The sequence below is a fragment of the Maylandia zebra genome, linkage group LG15 (assembly GCF_041146795.1).
Source record: "Maylandia zebra isolate NMK-2024a linkage group LG15, Mzebra_GT3a, whole genome shotgun sequence".
Taxonomy (NCBI): domain Eukaryota; kingdom Metazoa; phylum Chordata; class Actinopteri; order Cichliformes; family Cichlidae; genus Maylandia; species Maylandia zebra.
This window is the reverse complement of record NC_135181.1, coordinates 28,397,885-28,414,236: the sequence shown is the minus strand read 5'-3', so window position 1 is coordinate 28,414,236 and position 16,352 is coordinate 28,397,885. Positions and strand designations below refer to the sequence as shown.

General features: G+C 38.7%; 1 long non-coding RNA gene across 6 annotated transcripts; it reads left to right on the top strand.

Annotated features, from left to right (window-relative positions):
- Window positions 1-2,899: 2,899 nt before the first annotated feature.
- On the top strand, window positions 2,900-12,983 carry LOC112434533 (uncharacterized). Of its 6 annotated transcripts, XR_013093234.1 has the most exons (10): window positions 2,900-2,982; window positions 3,188-4,631; window positions 5,171-5,332; window positions 5,585-5,623; window positions 5,799-5,918; window positions 6,061-6,222; window positions 10,103-10,216; window positions 10,934-11,068; window positions 11,496-11,553; window positions 12,508-12,983. It is a non-coding gene; the product is annotated as an uncharacterized LOC112434533 (long non-coding RNA). The 6 variants fall into 6 exon arrangements; XR_013093236.1 differs by lacking the exon at window positions 2,900-2,982 and having other exon boundaries at window positions 3,062-4,631; window positions 5,585-5,693; XR_013093235.1 differs by lacking the exon at window positions 2,900-2,982 and having other exon boundaries at window positions 3,064-4,631; window positions 5,176-5,332.
- Window positions 12,984-16,352: the final 3,369 nt, after the last annotated feature.

The following is a 16,352-nucleotide window of genomic DNA, read 5'->3' as shown; positions in this document are numbered from 1 at the left end:
GGAACTCGACCGAAACAAAGTATAGGTTTTCATTATGTGTATAACTTGAAAATCTTAGCTCACACAGCTGCAAAATCTGTTTGCCCAGCACGGGGATATTGAATTATATAAGATAAAACCATAAATACGTAAATCTGAGCCTTCTATCAAAAGTTACAGCTGTCTTCATGAAGCTGTACAAAAACACTTTATTTCGCCGAGACAGTGCGTTTCTGACTATTACATGCATTTGAATGCAGTTCTCGCACGAAACAAAGTATAGGTTTTCATTATGTGAATAACCCGAAAATCTTAGCTCACACCTGTTTGCTCAACACGGGGATACTGAATATTATAAGATAAAGCCATAACTACGTAAATCTGAATCTTCTATCAAAAGTTACAGCTAACTTCATGAAGTTGTACAAAAAGGCTTTATTTTTGCAAAGATAGTGCGTTTCTGACTATTACATGCGAGACATGTGTCTCTTTACTGTGTTTAAGACACTTTACAGGTCCCTCCCCTAATGAAGAGTAGTGAGCAGCTGATTGGACCATGGAACAGGTGACCACGTTCAAAAAGCCGCTCTGACAGCTCCAGAGGGGAGAGAGAGAGAGAGTGTGTGCAACGAGCGAGTAGCCTGACAGCCTTCGCGGTTCTTACCATGGTTTTCCCAGCCTGTGCTTATCTTGTGTATTTGTGTGAGGGTGAATTGTAAAAGCCGCTCCTAGTGCATTAGCTGAGAGCTTAGGCACTCGTGGGCTGAAGCGGAAGGGGTGAGCTGCCTTTTCTTTTGGAATCGTTTTCTCCTGTTTTCTTGGTCAGGGAGCGAGGGATAGCTCTGTCATTTGTTTGTTATTTTTCTTTCCTAGGGTTTAGTTAGTCTTTTCTGGTCGGTCTTAGTTGGTTTTGTTTATTATTTTGGCCTGGGCTCACCCTGGAGCTATGCTTCTTGTCCTTAAATAAAATCACCTTTTTTTACTCACAACTGGTTTGGATGTTTGGCTTGGGAACCAGGGCGGGGATTTGTCTCTCTCTCCTCCAACCTTATGTGCGTCCCTACACGCCTAGATTAGGGGCGTAACATAAATGGAGTTCAAACACGAAACAAAGTATAGCTTTTTATTTTGTGAATAACTTAAAAATCTTAGCTCACATAGCTTTAAAACTGTTTGCTCAACACGGGGATATTGAATTCGATAAGATAAAGCCATAAATACGCATATCTGAGTCTCCTATCAAAAGTTAGAGCTGTCTTCATGAAGTTGTAAACGCTTTATTTCGCCAAGACAGTGCGTTTCTGACTATTACATGCATTTGAATGGAGTTGTCGCACGAAACAAAGCATAGGTATTCATTTTGTGAATAACTTGAAAATCTTAGATCAAACAGCTGCAAAACCTGTTTGCTCAACACGGGGATATCGAACTTTATAAGACAAAGCCATAAATATGTTTATATGCGTCTTCTATCAAAAGTTACAGCTGTCTTGAATGAAAGCATTATAGCAGCTTACCTCGATCATGTGGTAGAACAGACACATGGGCCACCTACGTGTCCTTCTATGGCAGGAGTAGTTGCCACAAACCTGAAAAACAAAAAGAAATGATCAGGTGACATGAACAGATTTATACAGCCATAAGCAAGAGATTCTTCCTGCCTGTGGGCGTCAAACTGGACCCCCCCCCCCCCCCCCCCCCTCCTTACTGTAACTATCAAAACTATCATAGTCTAAAACTATCATCTCATATCAAAACTATTATAATCACATTATGACTTTATCAGTTATAACAATGAGAAACGGTAAACAATTTGGCAAATAATACTTATAATTTAAAAATAAATAAAATAATAATAAAAAATAATAAAAAATAATAATAAAATGAAAATAAATACTTATAATTGTGCTTACCTGGTCCAAATGATCCACAGTCCCTTTGCATTTGTTATAATCCAGGATGATGTGGGGCTTTCTCTTCCCAGAGTCCTGGACTTGTAGCTCACGGTGCCTGGTGCTCAATAAGACAACCTTTTTTCTTTGCTTGGGGATGTAGGAAACCACAGCCTTGCCCCCCCCCCCCCCTGTAGCGACCTGGACGGGAGAGACGATCATCGAATCTTACTGCCCGATTAATTTGCTCAAATCTTTTTTTTTTTTTTTTGACATGGTAGCATGAAACAGAAGAGCCCTGTCTCCCCATTTCACAGGCTTGTTGTCGTTTCATGTTGAGACCTGTACAGGCCAGCCAGCATCACAAGCCCCATGTAAGCCTGCAACTCCTCATCTATGTCCTTCCAGTCTTTTACTGACCTGTTGCCCCTGCAGGTTGGTGAAATGCAGGATTAGCTGCATAATGTCCTCTGCAAAAAAAAAAGATGGAAAGTGCTCACAGGGCTGCTGATCCTATACGAATTGCATAATGGGTTGGTCCTGGGGTTAAAATGGGGGGAGGAAAAAATGGCAGGACCTCTTCGTGTGTGGGTTGCCACATGATTTCTCCATTTTTAGATCTCCACTGGCCATCCTCCAGTCTTGTCTCTTCCTCCTGCTCTTCTTCCTCCTTCTCCTTCTCCTCCTCCGCACATGAGCTGCAAAGCTCCTTGGTGCCTGGCAAAAATTCTTCTTCGCTGTCAGAAGTATCTCCACTGCTTGTGGAGAGTGCAAAACTGCAGCAACAGCCTCCTCTAAACTGAGTGCACGCTTCATTGTGTCTGTGCAGAAATGACCACTCAGACCAGGCTGCAAAGTATTCTCATAGACTTCAAAGGTGCACCTGAATAAACATGCTATACCATACATCCAATAAGAGAGAGGAGGCACACTCTTGATCAAGAAAAAACATAAGCGCAGGCCTTTGATCTCTTCCCCCCCCCCCCCCCCCCCCCCCCCCTCTCTCTCTCTCTCTCTCTCACACACACACACACACACACACATGCACATACATACATACACAATACCATTTTATGGTGGTTAGCTGTTTTATTGTCATGCATTTTACAAGGTAAGATAACCATGTCCTGCATTCAAAACCACTGAAAATGTCTATGGTGGTGCTGTGCCTAATATTGTGCTGGTGTATGCTGGGTAATCGCACAGCTAGCGACTGGGTGACTTTATTCACCCGCTTCGGCTGTTATCAGTCCATATCCCCTAGATATGGACCATCTCCTGCTAGATTGTTCAGAAGGTTGTTATCATCCATCCAGATGGAGGATCACTAACAGGAGCGTGGGAAGACTCCAGAATCCACTCTGGCTGCAATGTGTGTACAGGTAAGACCGTTTAAACGGACAGCATTTATAGAATGACTATTAAAAGTCAGACCAGCGAGTGTCAATAATGTTAATGTGGTTATGTTAGTAATACACCGAGTGCTAATATAACAGCTTTAAGATGCATTTGTAGATGTTATTACGTGTTTTACCGTCTTTATGGTGCTAGCTTAAAGTTACGGTGTAAACGTTAGCTTATATTGGAGTAAAGCTGTTACTGTTTAAACGATGTTAGCACAGAAATATTAGCTTCTGTCATGACTGACGAAGTTACTAGTTAATAAAGTTTCCAGTAAAGTGTTTAATCGCAGCCACAGACTGACAGTAAATATCTCGATTAGCTTCAGTGCATCTGTAATAAATATGTGCAAGTTTCAGTGCTTCGTTTAAACTGTATGATACTTATACTGACCCAGGGTCAGTGTAAAATACAATCCTAGCTGTGTGAACAAAGCCTGGCTCCTTTAATCCTGCATGAAAAACCTCAGGATGCAGGCTATTATTACTCTTTCCTGCTGGCACACCTGTCGCACCTGAGAGTCAGCTAGAAACTTACAGTGACGTGGACATCATGCAAAGACTGCCAGACTCTGTAATACTGCAAATGATCAGTGACTCAAGTTAACACTAAACTTTAAACGGTACCTCTGTGTCTCTGTGTGCTGAACATTTAGGATTGAGTCAGGCTGCATCTGTGTTAGTCCTCTGACAGACTGGTGACCTGTCCAGGTGTGCTCTACCTATGACTACTGGGACAGGCTCTAGCTCCTGTAATAGAAATTTTATGTTATTCTCATTTAAAGCATTTAAGTGCTTATGCATATGCTTAGTTGTGACACTGTTATAGACTGTTCAATGAAAGTTTCTAAAACTAGATGAACTTACTTCAGCAGTTTGAGAAAACAACTCCCTTTACAGGTGCTGATAACGTCAAGGGCACAAAACAGCATAACCATTGATCCGTTAGGTTTCATAGCGAGACACGTGAAGTGGCAGAGCTGACATGACTGAACTGTGATGTTTGATGTGTGTTTGCTCTCCTGTGCACAGTAATAAATAGCATGATCACAGCTCTTTCTGTGTTGCAGACTTTATTTAAAAAATTCCATGACATCTACTATAACTGAACCAACCTGGTGCTCTTCATTTATGGAGGCTGTTGAGTCTGAATGTTGGATGTTGTGTATCTCGTGTTCTCTGGGCTTTGTTGTCCTCAGTCTTTTTGCAGGATCAGAAAACAAAACCGGGAGGCGCGTAAATGTTTCTTCTCCATGATGTTTCTTCAAATGTTTCTTCTGGATGATGATATGACCGTGACACGGGATGCCACCTTTGGTCTTGTGACGAAGCAAAGCTCAGGAAGAAGTGTGATTAAATGGTACCCACATGTTGAGAAGGATGTACAGGGCACCTGCAGCCAAATCCAAGCTTCAGCTTAGTTGTAGTTGCAGAATGCTATAGGACTGAGACATCTAAGGCATCAAATGTTTGATTAAATGGATGAAAAAGAGAAGTTTTTTCCCTATAATTATCACTTCTTAAAATCTGTAGCAACTTCAAGTCTGTCAGCATGCTGAGCATGCTCAGAATGTGACAATATATTTTTGTTCAATATTTAATTTCTTTCAGTTGCAATTGTTAAATGAAAAAATATATATTCTTATAATTTAGCAAACGAATTTATCAAAAAAAAAAAATACATATATCTGTATTAGTTTTAGTAAATTAATTTGACACCTGTATTGAAAATACCATATTGTATTCATACAGAATCAGTATGGTATCATTGTTTGTCTGTTCACTGATTGTTGAAGCTAAGAGCTACTTTGATCTGTTTAGATCTAAAGTATCCAAAGTTGAGTTCTAATGTTTCTTCACCCCTGTGTGTGTGATATGTGATTTCCTACATGCTGGCAGAGCAGAGCAGCAGTTTGTGCTCACAGATGGTGACAGTGTGGAGAGACGGTGGTATTTCCTCAGAAGAACCAGCAGAGTCACAAAGGACACCAGTCCATCTCACCACCTTGACTTGCTGACTGATGTTCGTCTGCACTGCACAGAGGAAATCAACTGACCGAGGTTTGTCCAGTGACGTGTTATGAAATGTATATTTGTTTTATGCTTACAGATATGTTTTTCTTGACAGAGGCTCTGCAGAGGTTAGACAAAGCAGAGAAAACATGTGCTTTACATTTTACTGTGATTTATTGAGATATTTGTTGCCTGATGTTCAGCAGGAATGGAGAAATAGAATCAAAGGGAGATGTTTTTCCTGTTTTTGTAATGATGTAAGTAAATCTTCAATATTATTTATTTGCTTGGTTATATTAGGAGCGTTTCTGAGTGAGGGGGAGAGGAGTCATCATCCAGGTAAAGTGACGTGGATCAGTGGATACACTTGTCTCCCCTTTAAAGGAGACGATCCAAGTCATCCTTAAATGTTAGTGCTTTCAAATACACAAACATTTTTAAAGGACAAAAATGAACATCCAACTTTGACTGTAATACAAAATAAATCTTTGCATGTGTGTTTTCAAACTCTCAGATGGGCAGTATATCAGTCTTGGACTGTCTAACCTGCCGGAGCAGCACTGAATGACCACCGCACGAGCATGTTCCTGCAACATTCAGCATCTGATCCTTCATCTGTGTGCTTCTGCTTTTGGTAAGTAGAGTTACCCAACTCCAGTAACTCTAAACACATGCCATCCATTTCTAACGGCCTGGTTACTTCCTGTCAGTTACTTTAGAAACCATGTGGTCACCTGACCTAACACTGTTTCTTCTTCTTCCCCTTAACGTTGAAGTGTCAAATGTCAAACAGCTGGAGAGGAAACTACACCAGTGTACTGGGATGTTTCAGCAACACGTGCCAGATGCTGTTCCTTCATGGTGACATCACCAGAGACAGTCCCGCCCACCTCAGGACCCATTGATTATGATGATCTGATCCATCAAACCCCCAGCAGGTGAACTTTATTCATGACATAACACCGCAACAATGTAAAAAATTAAACAGCAACAGTCTAAATGTAAAGTGCATTCTAAAGTCCTCTTCAATAAATTGTATGCAAAGAGTCATTCAGGTCACTACAGAACCCAGAGTCTTCATCATTAAATCTCTGGTTGCTTCATTTTTTCTATCCTATATCAGATATTTTAAAGGTTAGCTTAGGTAAAGTTCCATTCTCATGGTGAGGCAAAGTGCTTTATGTGTGTGTGTGCGTGTGTCATGAACGGCTATAAAAGGCCTATAATTAAAGAACAAAGTGGGGTTTGAGTTCGAGTTGCGGCAGACTGTCACTACTTGTAAATGGAACGCAGCCTTCCTACGGCGGACAGCTAATAACAGGAATCGGACGCGGTCCAGCCAAGTCCACAGCAACCACCATAGCAACCGCCTAGCATGACCTTAAAAACATATTCTGTCTTCATAACTATCAAAATCGTGAAATGATTTGCAAAGTGTGAAAGTGTTACAGCTGCAGAGAGCTATGGCGGTATCTATGGAAGCTGTTTACATAGCTAATAATATACGATGTAACCATGGAGACAGTCAGTCACTTGAGCTAGCGGTGCATGTTTACTACAGTGAATAAGGTGATTGAGTGCACAGCGTCCACACTCTGCAGGGGATAAAGACATTACTTCAATATTATTTTATATTGATATCTATTAGCCTTCTGTTGACCATCACCTCAGGTTCACCATTATAGTTTCAGCATACAAATGCACACTGTCTAAACACATTCAAAAACTCATGTCTCAGAGATAAGCACAGCTGTTCATGTTTGTCATTAGAGTTTTATTTGTAAGAAAATTATGAACTTCATATTGTGCATTAAATAAAAGAACATTTCACAACTCTGAGTCAACAGAAACAGGTAACAGAAATGTCTCTAATGTGTACAGTGTAGTGTAAGCATTAAAAGATCATAAAGGAAAAACTAACATTTATGTGAAACTAATTGTAATAAAAAATGAGCAGGTGCTTTATAGATTTAAAAGAAAGAATCTGAAAACAACACTTTTTTGGTCTAAGTGATCAAAGTAGAAAACAGAACTGATGTTCAAGAACAAACCGTAGCTGCACTAATATTACACATCTCGATCGTTGTACTGAACAGACATGTTGCTTTTAAAACCACATGCAGTGTGTGACCATGACTGTTCACTGAGACCATGAACGCCACTTCGCTGAAGCATTCTTCTTCTTCTTCTTGCCATTAAATTGGAAGCAGAAGCAGCACGAGCTGATTTGATCTACTGAAAGGAAAAAGCAGAACATCTGAGTTGAAACCAGTCAGCTGAAATCATTAAGACAGGAACAAATTCAATGCAGTGTCTCAAGTGGCTTAGCCTGTTACAACTGTTGATACAAGCTAAATACGGTTAACACACAGTGTCAGGGAGCTCCAGTGTGGGAACTAGTGGCTTTAGGTTTGTAGTCATTTAACTTTCATCCATTCATTCATTTAATTCAGGAGGAAGAAATGCCAGGTTGGTGCAGGCTGGTTACATGCATTTGGTCCCATGCTGTCTTTAATTAAATGACTTGGTTCATTTTATGGCTGGGCTGTATGTGGGGTTATATCAGGTTATTTGGGCAGGAGTACCTGTCCCCTGTTAGACTTAGAAAGTTTCTCCATAAGTAGAGTTTCTAACTCTTCTAGCACATCTGTGGCTGACAGCTTTTTGGTGGCTCTTTTTACCCCACACTGGTTGTGAGTGTGTAAATAGCCCCACTAGTTATTTTGGGTTGCAGTTAACTAGGGAGGAAGGGGTGGGTATGCCATGATTAGGTGAATAACAATTATATGTGATACATAAATTTCACAATGCATGCATATATCTCTATCAATTAAACCTGGCCTGAGGGCTGCCATTTTTTACATTCAGTTATTTATCTTAGAAATGTTGGAACTAAATAATGAATGTGTTACAGTTAAAGTGAAACACTGGTCAGTGTAAATGGCTCATTGGGACACAGAAACCTTTAAATTAAACCTGATATCTAGTTTCAAACAATATCAAAGCTGTAAAAGATGTTTACATTCAGAATTTATAAAACTATGATTGTAAATTAATTCAAACAAGTGAGCTTTTCTCTTTGTGCTGAATATCAACACTGTGGTTTCTTAGACTGTAAGCTTTACTTTAGTGCAACCAGTTGCAGAAGCTGCCACTCCAAATGTCTTTTGATAACAAGAAAAAAATACCTTTTCAGTACACGGCCTGAAGTTCTTCTCCGACATCTTCTGCAATCGGCTTTGTCTGCTGGTTTGAAGACAATAAACCACAAAAAAGATGATTTAGTCACTTTGTCTGCGTCATGCAGCTCGAATGTGTCGTGTAACGATGTTGAATAGCCGTCGTTATCCCTCTGCTTTGAGCCTTTTATCAAAAGTTACAGCTAACTTCATGAAGTTGTACAAAAAGGCTTCATTTCGCCGAGACAGTGCGTTTCTGACTATTACATGCATTTGAATGGAGTTCTTGCACGAAACAAAGTATAAGTTTTCATTATGTGAATAACTTGTATTTTACACTGACCCTGGGTCAGTATCAACTTCATGAAGACAGCTGTAACTTTTGATAGAGGACTCACACACAAACATATTTATGGCTTTGCCTTATAGAATTCAGCATCTCCGTGCTGAGGAAATAGGTTTTGCAGCTGTTTGAGCTAAGATTTTCAAGTTATTCACAAATTGAAAACCTATACTTTGTGTCGGGCGAGAACTCCATTCAAATGCATGTAATAGCGAGAAACGCACTAATGTGGTGAAATAAAGCGTTTTTCCATAAACTTCATAAAGACAGCTGTAAATTTTGAGAGAAGACTCACACACACATTGGGGGGATATTGAAGTCTATAAGATAAAGCCATGAATATGTTTGTCTGAGTCTTCTATCAAAAGTTACAGCAAGCTCTATGAAGTTGATGAGAAACGCTTTACTTCGCCAAGACAGTGCGTTTCTCACTGTTACATGCATTTGAATTTAGTTCTTGCCTGACACAAAGTATAGGTTTTAATTTGTGAATAACTTGAAAATCTTAGCTCAAACAGCTGCAAAACCTATTTCCTGAGCACTGAGATGCTGAATTCTATAAGGCAAAGCCATAAATATGTGTGTGTGATTCTTCGATCAACAGTTACAGCTGTCTTCTTGAAGTTGATACTGACCCAGGGTCAGTGTAAAATACAATCCTAGCTGTGTGAACAAAGCTTGGCTCCTTTAATCCTGCATGACAAACCTCAGGATGCAGGTTATTATTACTCTTTCCTGCTGGCACACCTGAGAGTCAGCTAGAAACTTACAGTGACGTGGACATCATGCAAAGACTGCCAGACTCTGTAATACTGTGAATGATCAGTGACTCAAGTTAACACTAAACTTTAAACAGTACCTCTGTGTCTCTGTGTGCTGAACATTTAGGACTGAGTCTGCATTGACTTTATTTATTGAGACTTTAATGTGCTAAAAGCAGGTTGAAGACAGCTCAGAAACATTTGAAGATTAAAATTTAGCATTATGGCTGCTGGTGGTTTGTAAAGCCTATACTCAGCTGTAGTTTTTGTTACTAATTTATGTTTGTTGTTGTTTAACACAGATTTCAGAAGAGCAAATATGCTTAATAGTTTAACTAGATTTCATTTGTCAGTGTGGGACTGCTGAGTCACCTGAAGAACTCATTTCATTCATTCTCCACATGATGTTCATATACAGAAATGTTTCACAGGAACTGGTTCCTCCCAAACTGTGAACTAGTGTGTTTCCATAGATTATCTCTGTATGAATGTACTTTTAAATGAAGGCAAGTGTTTGTCCTTTTTTGTTCCTCAGTTACAGTACGTGATATCTTGATATCAGGCGGTCAACACTGGGGGAAGACAAGAAGCAGACGTACTTCCAAGAGGGAGCTGCAGTGAGGACACAGCCAGGTCACTGAGGTCAGAGGTCAGAATCTGAAACAGCTCAGGTTTATATTTTAGGGGTTATAAAAAATCAAAATGTATTTATGAAGAAACCTTTAAATAATAGTCATAATTATGATTATTATAAGAAATATCAAACATTTAAGTGGATTTTCTGTTACACATATTGTATTATCCCTGCAATAAACTGGCAGCCTGTCTTTGTCCTGTATCAGCTGGGATAGGCTTCATCCTCCCGCAACCCTGAATTGGATACATTGTATGTAATCTGATCATTTACAAACTCAAGGTATCTAATCAAAATGTAAGTAATAATTATAAAATGGGAAAGCAGAAATAAGTGTGACATAAATGTAAATGTGTTAGCTGACATAGAGGACAGCTACATGTAGTCTGAAAAACCTTTGTTGTCAAGTTTGCAGGTATATCAGCACGAGACATTCTTACATAGAAGAGTCTGTTAAAGTCTCTAACTCAGCGAAGCATTATTGGTCCCGTCTGTTTGGATAAATATAGTAAGTTGATGTTTGTCCATTTATTGACACATTTTCTTAAGTGCTTATCCAGTTCAGGATCACAGTGGAGCTGCAGCTGGATATGTTCATTAAATAAACCTTACAAAAGTTAACAATAAACCTGCATCCATGTACGTTGTTGTCCACAGGATAAGAAAATCAAACTGGAACACTGTGGAACATGTTAATAAATGTTTGTGTGTTTATGCCTGTGTCTTTCACAGGAGGCGCTGGTGAATCAAAGCAGAACCATAAAGGTTGCTGGATTGCATGATGGCCTTACCCCTGAGCAGTCATCCTGTTAAAGGAGGAACCAGTTAGAAGCTGTTTTCAAAGTAGCTGAGCAGATTTCATCTCAAGTAAGCGATTAACTGTTTGTTCATCTGTTCTGCCACTTAAAGAGCATTTAAGGACGTCTTTCGAGTGTCCAGCTGAATTAATTCTACTGGCTCTCATGGTCATTTGCTATTATAGACATATTTTTCATGTTCATCCAGCTATTTAGTAAATTCTATCTATTTAGTAATATCCGTCAGCTATAAAATGTAATATAGATATAAAAAATATCTAAATATCTCCTGCACTTTATATTTTAATGATGTAAGTCTGTTATCGTGTTACATTAGCATTCCTCACATATCAATGAGATGCTGTACAGTACAATCCTACTGACGCAGCAGAGGGATAACGACGGCTATTCAACATCGTTACACGACACATTCGAGCTGCATGACACAGACAAAGTGACTAAATCATCTTTTTTATGGTTTATTGTCTTCAAACCAGCAGACAAAGCCGATTGCAGAAGATTTCGGAGAAGAACTTCAGGCCGTGTACTGAAAAGGTATTTTTTTCTTGTTATCAAAAGACATTTGGAGTGGCAGCTTCTGCAACTGGTTGCACTAAAGTAAAGCTTACAGTCTAAGAAACCACAGTGTTGATATTCAGCACAAAGAGAAAAGCTCACTTGTTTGAATTTATTTACAATCATAGTTTTATAAATTCTGAATGTAAACATCTTTTACAGCTTTGATATTGTTTGACACTAGATATCAGGTTTAATTTAAAGGTTTCTGTGTCCCAATGAGCCATTTACACTGACCAGTGTTTCACTTTAACTGTAACACATTCATTATTTAGTTCCAACATTTCTAAGAGAAATAACTGAATGTAAAAAATGGCAGCCCTCAGGCCAGGTTTAATTGATAGAGATATATGCATGCATTGTGAAATTTATGTATCACATATAATTGTTATTCACCTAATCATGGCATACCCACCCCTTCCTCCCCTAGTTAACTGCAACCCAAAATAACTAGTGGGGCTATTTACACACTCACAACCAGTGTGGGGTAAAAAGAGCCACCAAAAAGCTGTCAGCCACAGATGTGCTAGAAAAGTTAGAAACTCTACTTATGGAGAAACTTTCTAAGTCTAACAGGGGACAGGTACTCCTGCCCAAATAACATGATATAACCCCACATACAGCCCAGCCATGAAATGAACCAAGTCATTTAATTAAAGACAGAATGGGACCAAATGCATGTAACCAGCCTGCACCAACCTGGCATTTCTTCCTCCTGAATTAAATGAATGAATGGATGAAAGTTAAATGACTACAAACCTAAAGCCACTAGTTCCCACACTGGAGCTCCCTGACACTGTGTGTTAACCGTATTTAGCTTGTATCAACAGTTGTAACAGGCTAAGCCACTTGAGACACTGCATTGAATTTGTTCCTGTCTTAATGATTTCAGCTGACTGGTTTCAACTCAGATGTTCTGCTTTTTCCTTTCAGTAGATCAAATCAGCTCGTGCTGCTTCTGCTTCCAATTTAATGGCAAGAAGAAGAAGAAGAATGCTTCAGCGAAGTGGCGTTCATGGTCTCAGTGAACAGTCATGGTCACACACTGCATGTGGTTTTAAAAGCAACATGTCTGTTCAGTACAACGATCGAGATGTGTAATATTAGTGCAGCTACGGTTTGTTCTTGAACATCAGTTCTGTTTTCTACTTTGATCACTTAGACCAAAAAAGTGTTGTTTTCAGATTCTTTCTTTTAAATCTATAAAGCACCTGCTCATTTTTTATTACAATTAGTTTCACATAAATGTTAGTTTTTCCTTTATGATCTTTTAATGCTTACACTACACTGTACACATTAGAGACATTTCTGTTACCTGTTTCTGTTGACTCAGAGTTGTGAAATGTTCTTTTATTTAATGCACAATATGAAGTTCATAATTTTCTTACAAATAAAACTCTAATGACAAACATGAACAGCTGTGCTTATCTCTGAGACATGAGTTTTTGAATGTGTTTAGACAGTGTGCATTTGTATGCTGAAACTATAATGGTGAACCTGAGGTGATGGTCAACAGAAGGCAAATATATATCAATATAAAACAATATTGAAGTAATGTCTTTACCCCCTGCAGAGAGTGGACGCTGTGCACTCAATCACCTTATTCACTGTAGAAAACGTGACTGACTGTCTCCATGGTTACATCGTATATTATTAGCTATGTAAACAGCTTCCATAGATACCGCCATAGCTCTCTGCAGCTGTAACACTTTCACACTTTGCAAATCATTTCACGATTTTGATAGTTATGAAGACAGAATATGTTTTTAAGGTCATGCTAGGCGGTTGCTATGGTGGTTGCTGTGGACTTGGCTGGACCGCATCCGATTCCTGTTATTAGCTGTCCGCCGTAGGAAGGCTGCGTTCCATTTACAAGTAGTGACAGTCTGCCGCAACTCGAACTCAAACCCCGCTTTGTTCTTTAATTATAGGCCTTTTATAGCCGTTCATGACACGCGCACACACACACATAAAGCACTTTGCCTCACCATGAGAATGAAACTTTACCTAAGCTAACCTTTAAAATATCTGATATAGGATAGAAAAATGAAGCAACCAGAGATTTAATGATGAAGACTCTAAAACCCACGGTCTTGACAAAATAAAGCGTTTTTGTACAACTTTATATAAATAGCTGTAACTTTTAAAATTATTCACATAATGAAAACCTATACTTTGTTTCGGTCGAGTTTCCCATTCAAATGCATGTAACAGTGAGAAACGCATTGTCTTGGCGAAATAAAGCGTTTTTGAACAACTTCATATAAATCGCTGTAACTTTTGATAGAAGACTCAGACAAACATGTTTATGGCTTTATCTTATAGAACTCAATATCCCCGTGCTGGGCAAACAGGTTTTGCAGCCGTTTGAGCTAAGATTTTAAAATTATTCACATAATGAAAACCTATACTTTGTTTCAGGCGAGTTTCCCATTCAAATGCATGTAACAGTGAGAAACGCATTGTCTTGGCGAAAGAAAGCGTTTTCGTACAACTTCATATAAATCGCTGTAACTTTTGATAGAAGACTCAGACAAACATGTTTATGGCTTTATCTTATAGAACTCAATATCCCCGTGCTGGGCAAACAGGTTTTGCAGCCGTTTGAGCTAAGATTTTAAAATTATTCACATAATGAAAACCTATACTTTGTTTCAGGCGAGTTTCCCATTCAAATGCATGTAACAGTGAGAAACGCATTGTCTTGGCGAAATAAAGCGTTTTCGTACAACTTCATATAAATCGCTGTAACTTTTGATAGAAGACTCAGAAACACATGTTTATGGCTTTATCTTATAGAACTCAATATCCCCAACAGGTTTTGCAGCCGTTTGAGCTAAGATTTTAAAATTATTCACATAATGAAAACCTATACTTTGTTTCAGGCGAGTTTCCCATTCAAATGCATGTAACAGTGAGAAACGCATTGTCTTGGCGAAATAAAGCGTTTTCGTACAACTTCATATAAATCGCTGTAACTTTTGATAGAAGACTCAGAAACACATGTTTATGGCTTTATCTTATAGAACTCAATATCCCCGTGCTGGGCAAACAGGTTTTGCAGCCGTTTGAGCTAAGATTTTAAAATTATTCACATAATGAAAACCTATACTTTGTTTCAGGCGAGTTTCCCATTCAAATGCATGTAACAGTGAGAAACGCATTGTCTTGGCGAAATAAAGCGCTTTTGAACAACTTCATATAAATCGCTGTAACTTTTGATAGAAGACTCAGAAACACATGTTTATGGCTTTATCTTATATAACTCAATATCCCCGTGCTGGGCAAACAGGTTTTGCAGCCGTTTGAGCTAAGATTTTAAAATTATTCACATAATGAAAACCTATACTTTGTTTCAGGCGAGTTTCCCATTCAAATGCATGTAACAGTGAGAAACGCATTGTCTTGGCGAAATAAAGCGCTTTTGAACAACTTCATATAAATCGCTGTAACTTTTGATAGAAGACTCAGAAACACATGTTTATGGCTTTATCTTATATAACTCAATATCCCCGTGCTGGGCAAACAGGTTTTGCAGCCGTTTGAGCTAAGATTTTAAAATTATTCACATAATGAAAACCTATACTTTGTTTCAGGCGAGTTTCCCATTCAAATGCATGTAACAGTGAGAAACGCATTGTCTTGGCGAAATAAAGCGCTTTTGAACAACTTCATATAAATCGCTGTAACTTTTGATAGAAGACTCAGAAACACATGTTTATGGCTTTATCTTATATAACTCAATATCCCCGTGCTGGGCAAACAGGTTTTGCAGCCGTTTGAGCTAAGATTTTAAAATTATTCACATAATGAAAACCTATACTTTGTCTCAGGCGAGTTTCCCATTCAAATGCATGTAACAGTGAGAAACACATTGTCTTGGCGAAAGAAAGCATTTTTGTACAACTTCATATAAATCGCTGTAACTTTTGATAGAAGACTCAGACAAACATGTTTATGGCTTTATCTTATAGAACTCAATATCCCCGTGCTGGGCAAACAGGTTTTGCAGCCGTTTGAGCTAAGATTTTAAAATTATTCACATAATGAAAACCTATACTTTGTTTCAGGCGAGTTTCCCATTCAAATGCATGTAACAGTGAGAAACGCATTGTCTTGGCGAAATAAAGCGCTTTTGAACAACTTCATATAAATCGCTGTAACTTTTGATAGAAGACTCAGAAACACATGTTTATGGCTTTATCTTATAGAACTCAATATCCCCGTGCTGGGCAAACAGGTTTTGCAGCCGTTTGAGCTAAGATTTTAAAATTATTCACATAATGAAAACCTATACTTTGTCTCGGGCGAGTTTCCCATTCAAATGCATGTAACAGTGAGAAACACACTGTCTTGGCGAAAGAAAGCATTTTTGTACAACTTCATATAAATCGCTGTAACTTTTGATAGAAGACTCAGACAAACATGTTTATGGCTTTATCTTATAGAACTCAATATCCCCGTGCTGGGCAAACAGGTTTTGCAGCCGTTTGAGCTAAGATTTTAAAATTATTCACATAATGAAAACCTATACTTTGTTTCAGGCGAGTTTCCCATTCAAATGCATGTAACAGTGAGAAACACACTGTCTTGGCGAAAGAAAGCGTTTTCGTACAACTTCATATAAATCGCTGTAACTTTTGATAGAAGACTCAGAAACACATGTTTATGGCTTTATCTTATAGAACTCAATATCCCCGTGCTGGGCAAACAGGTTTTGCAGCCGTTTGAGCTAAGATTTTAAAATTATTCACATAATGAAAACCTATACTTTGTTT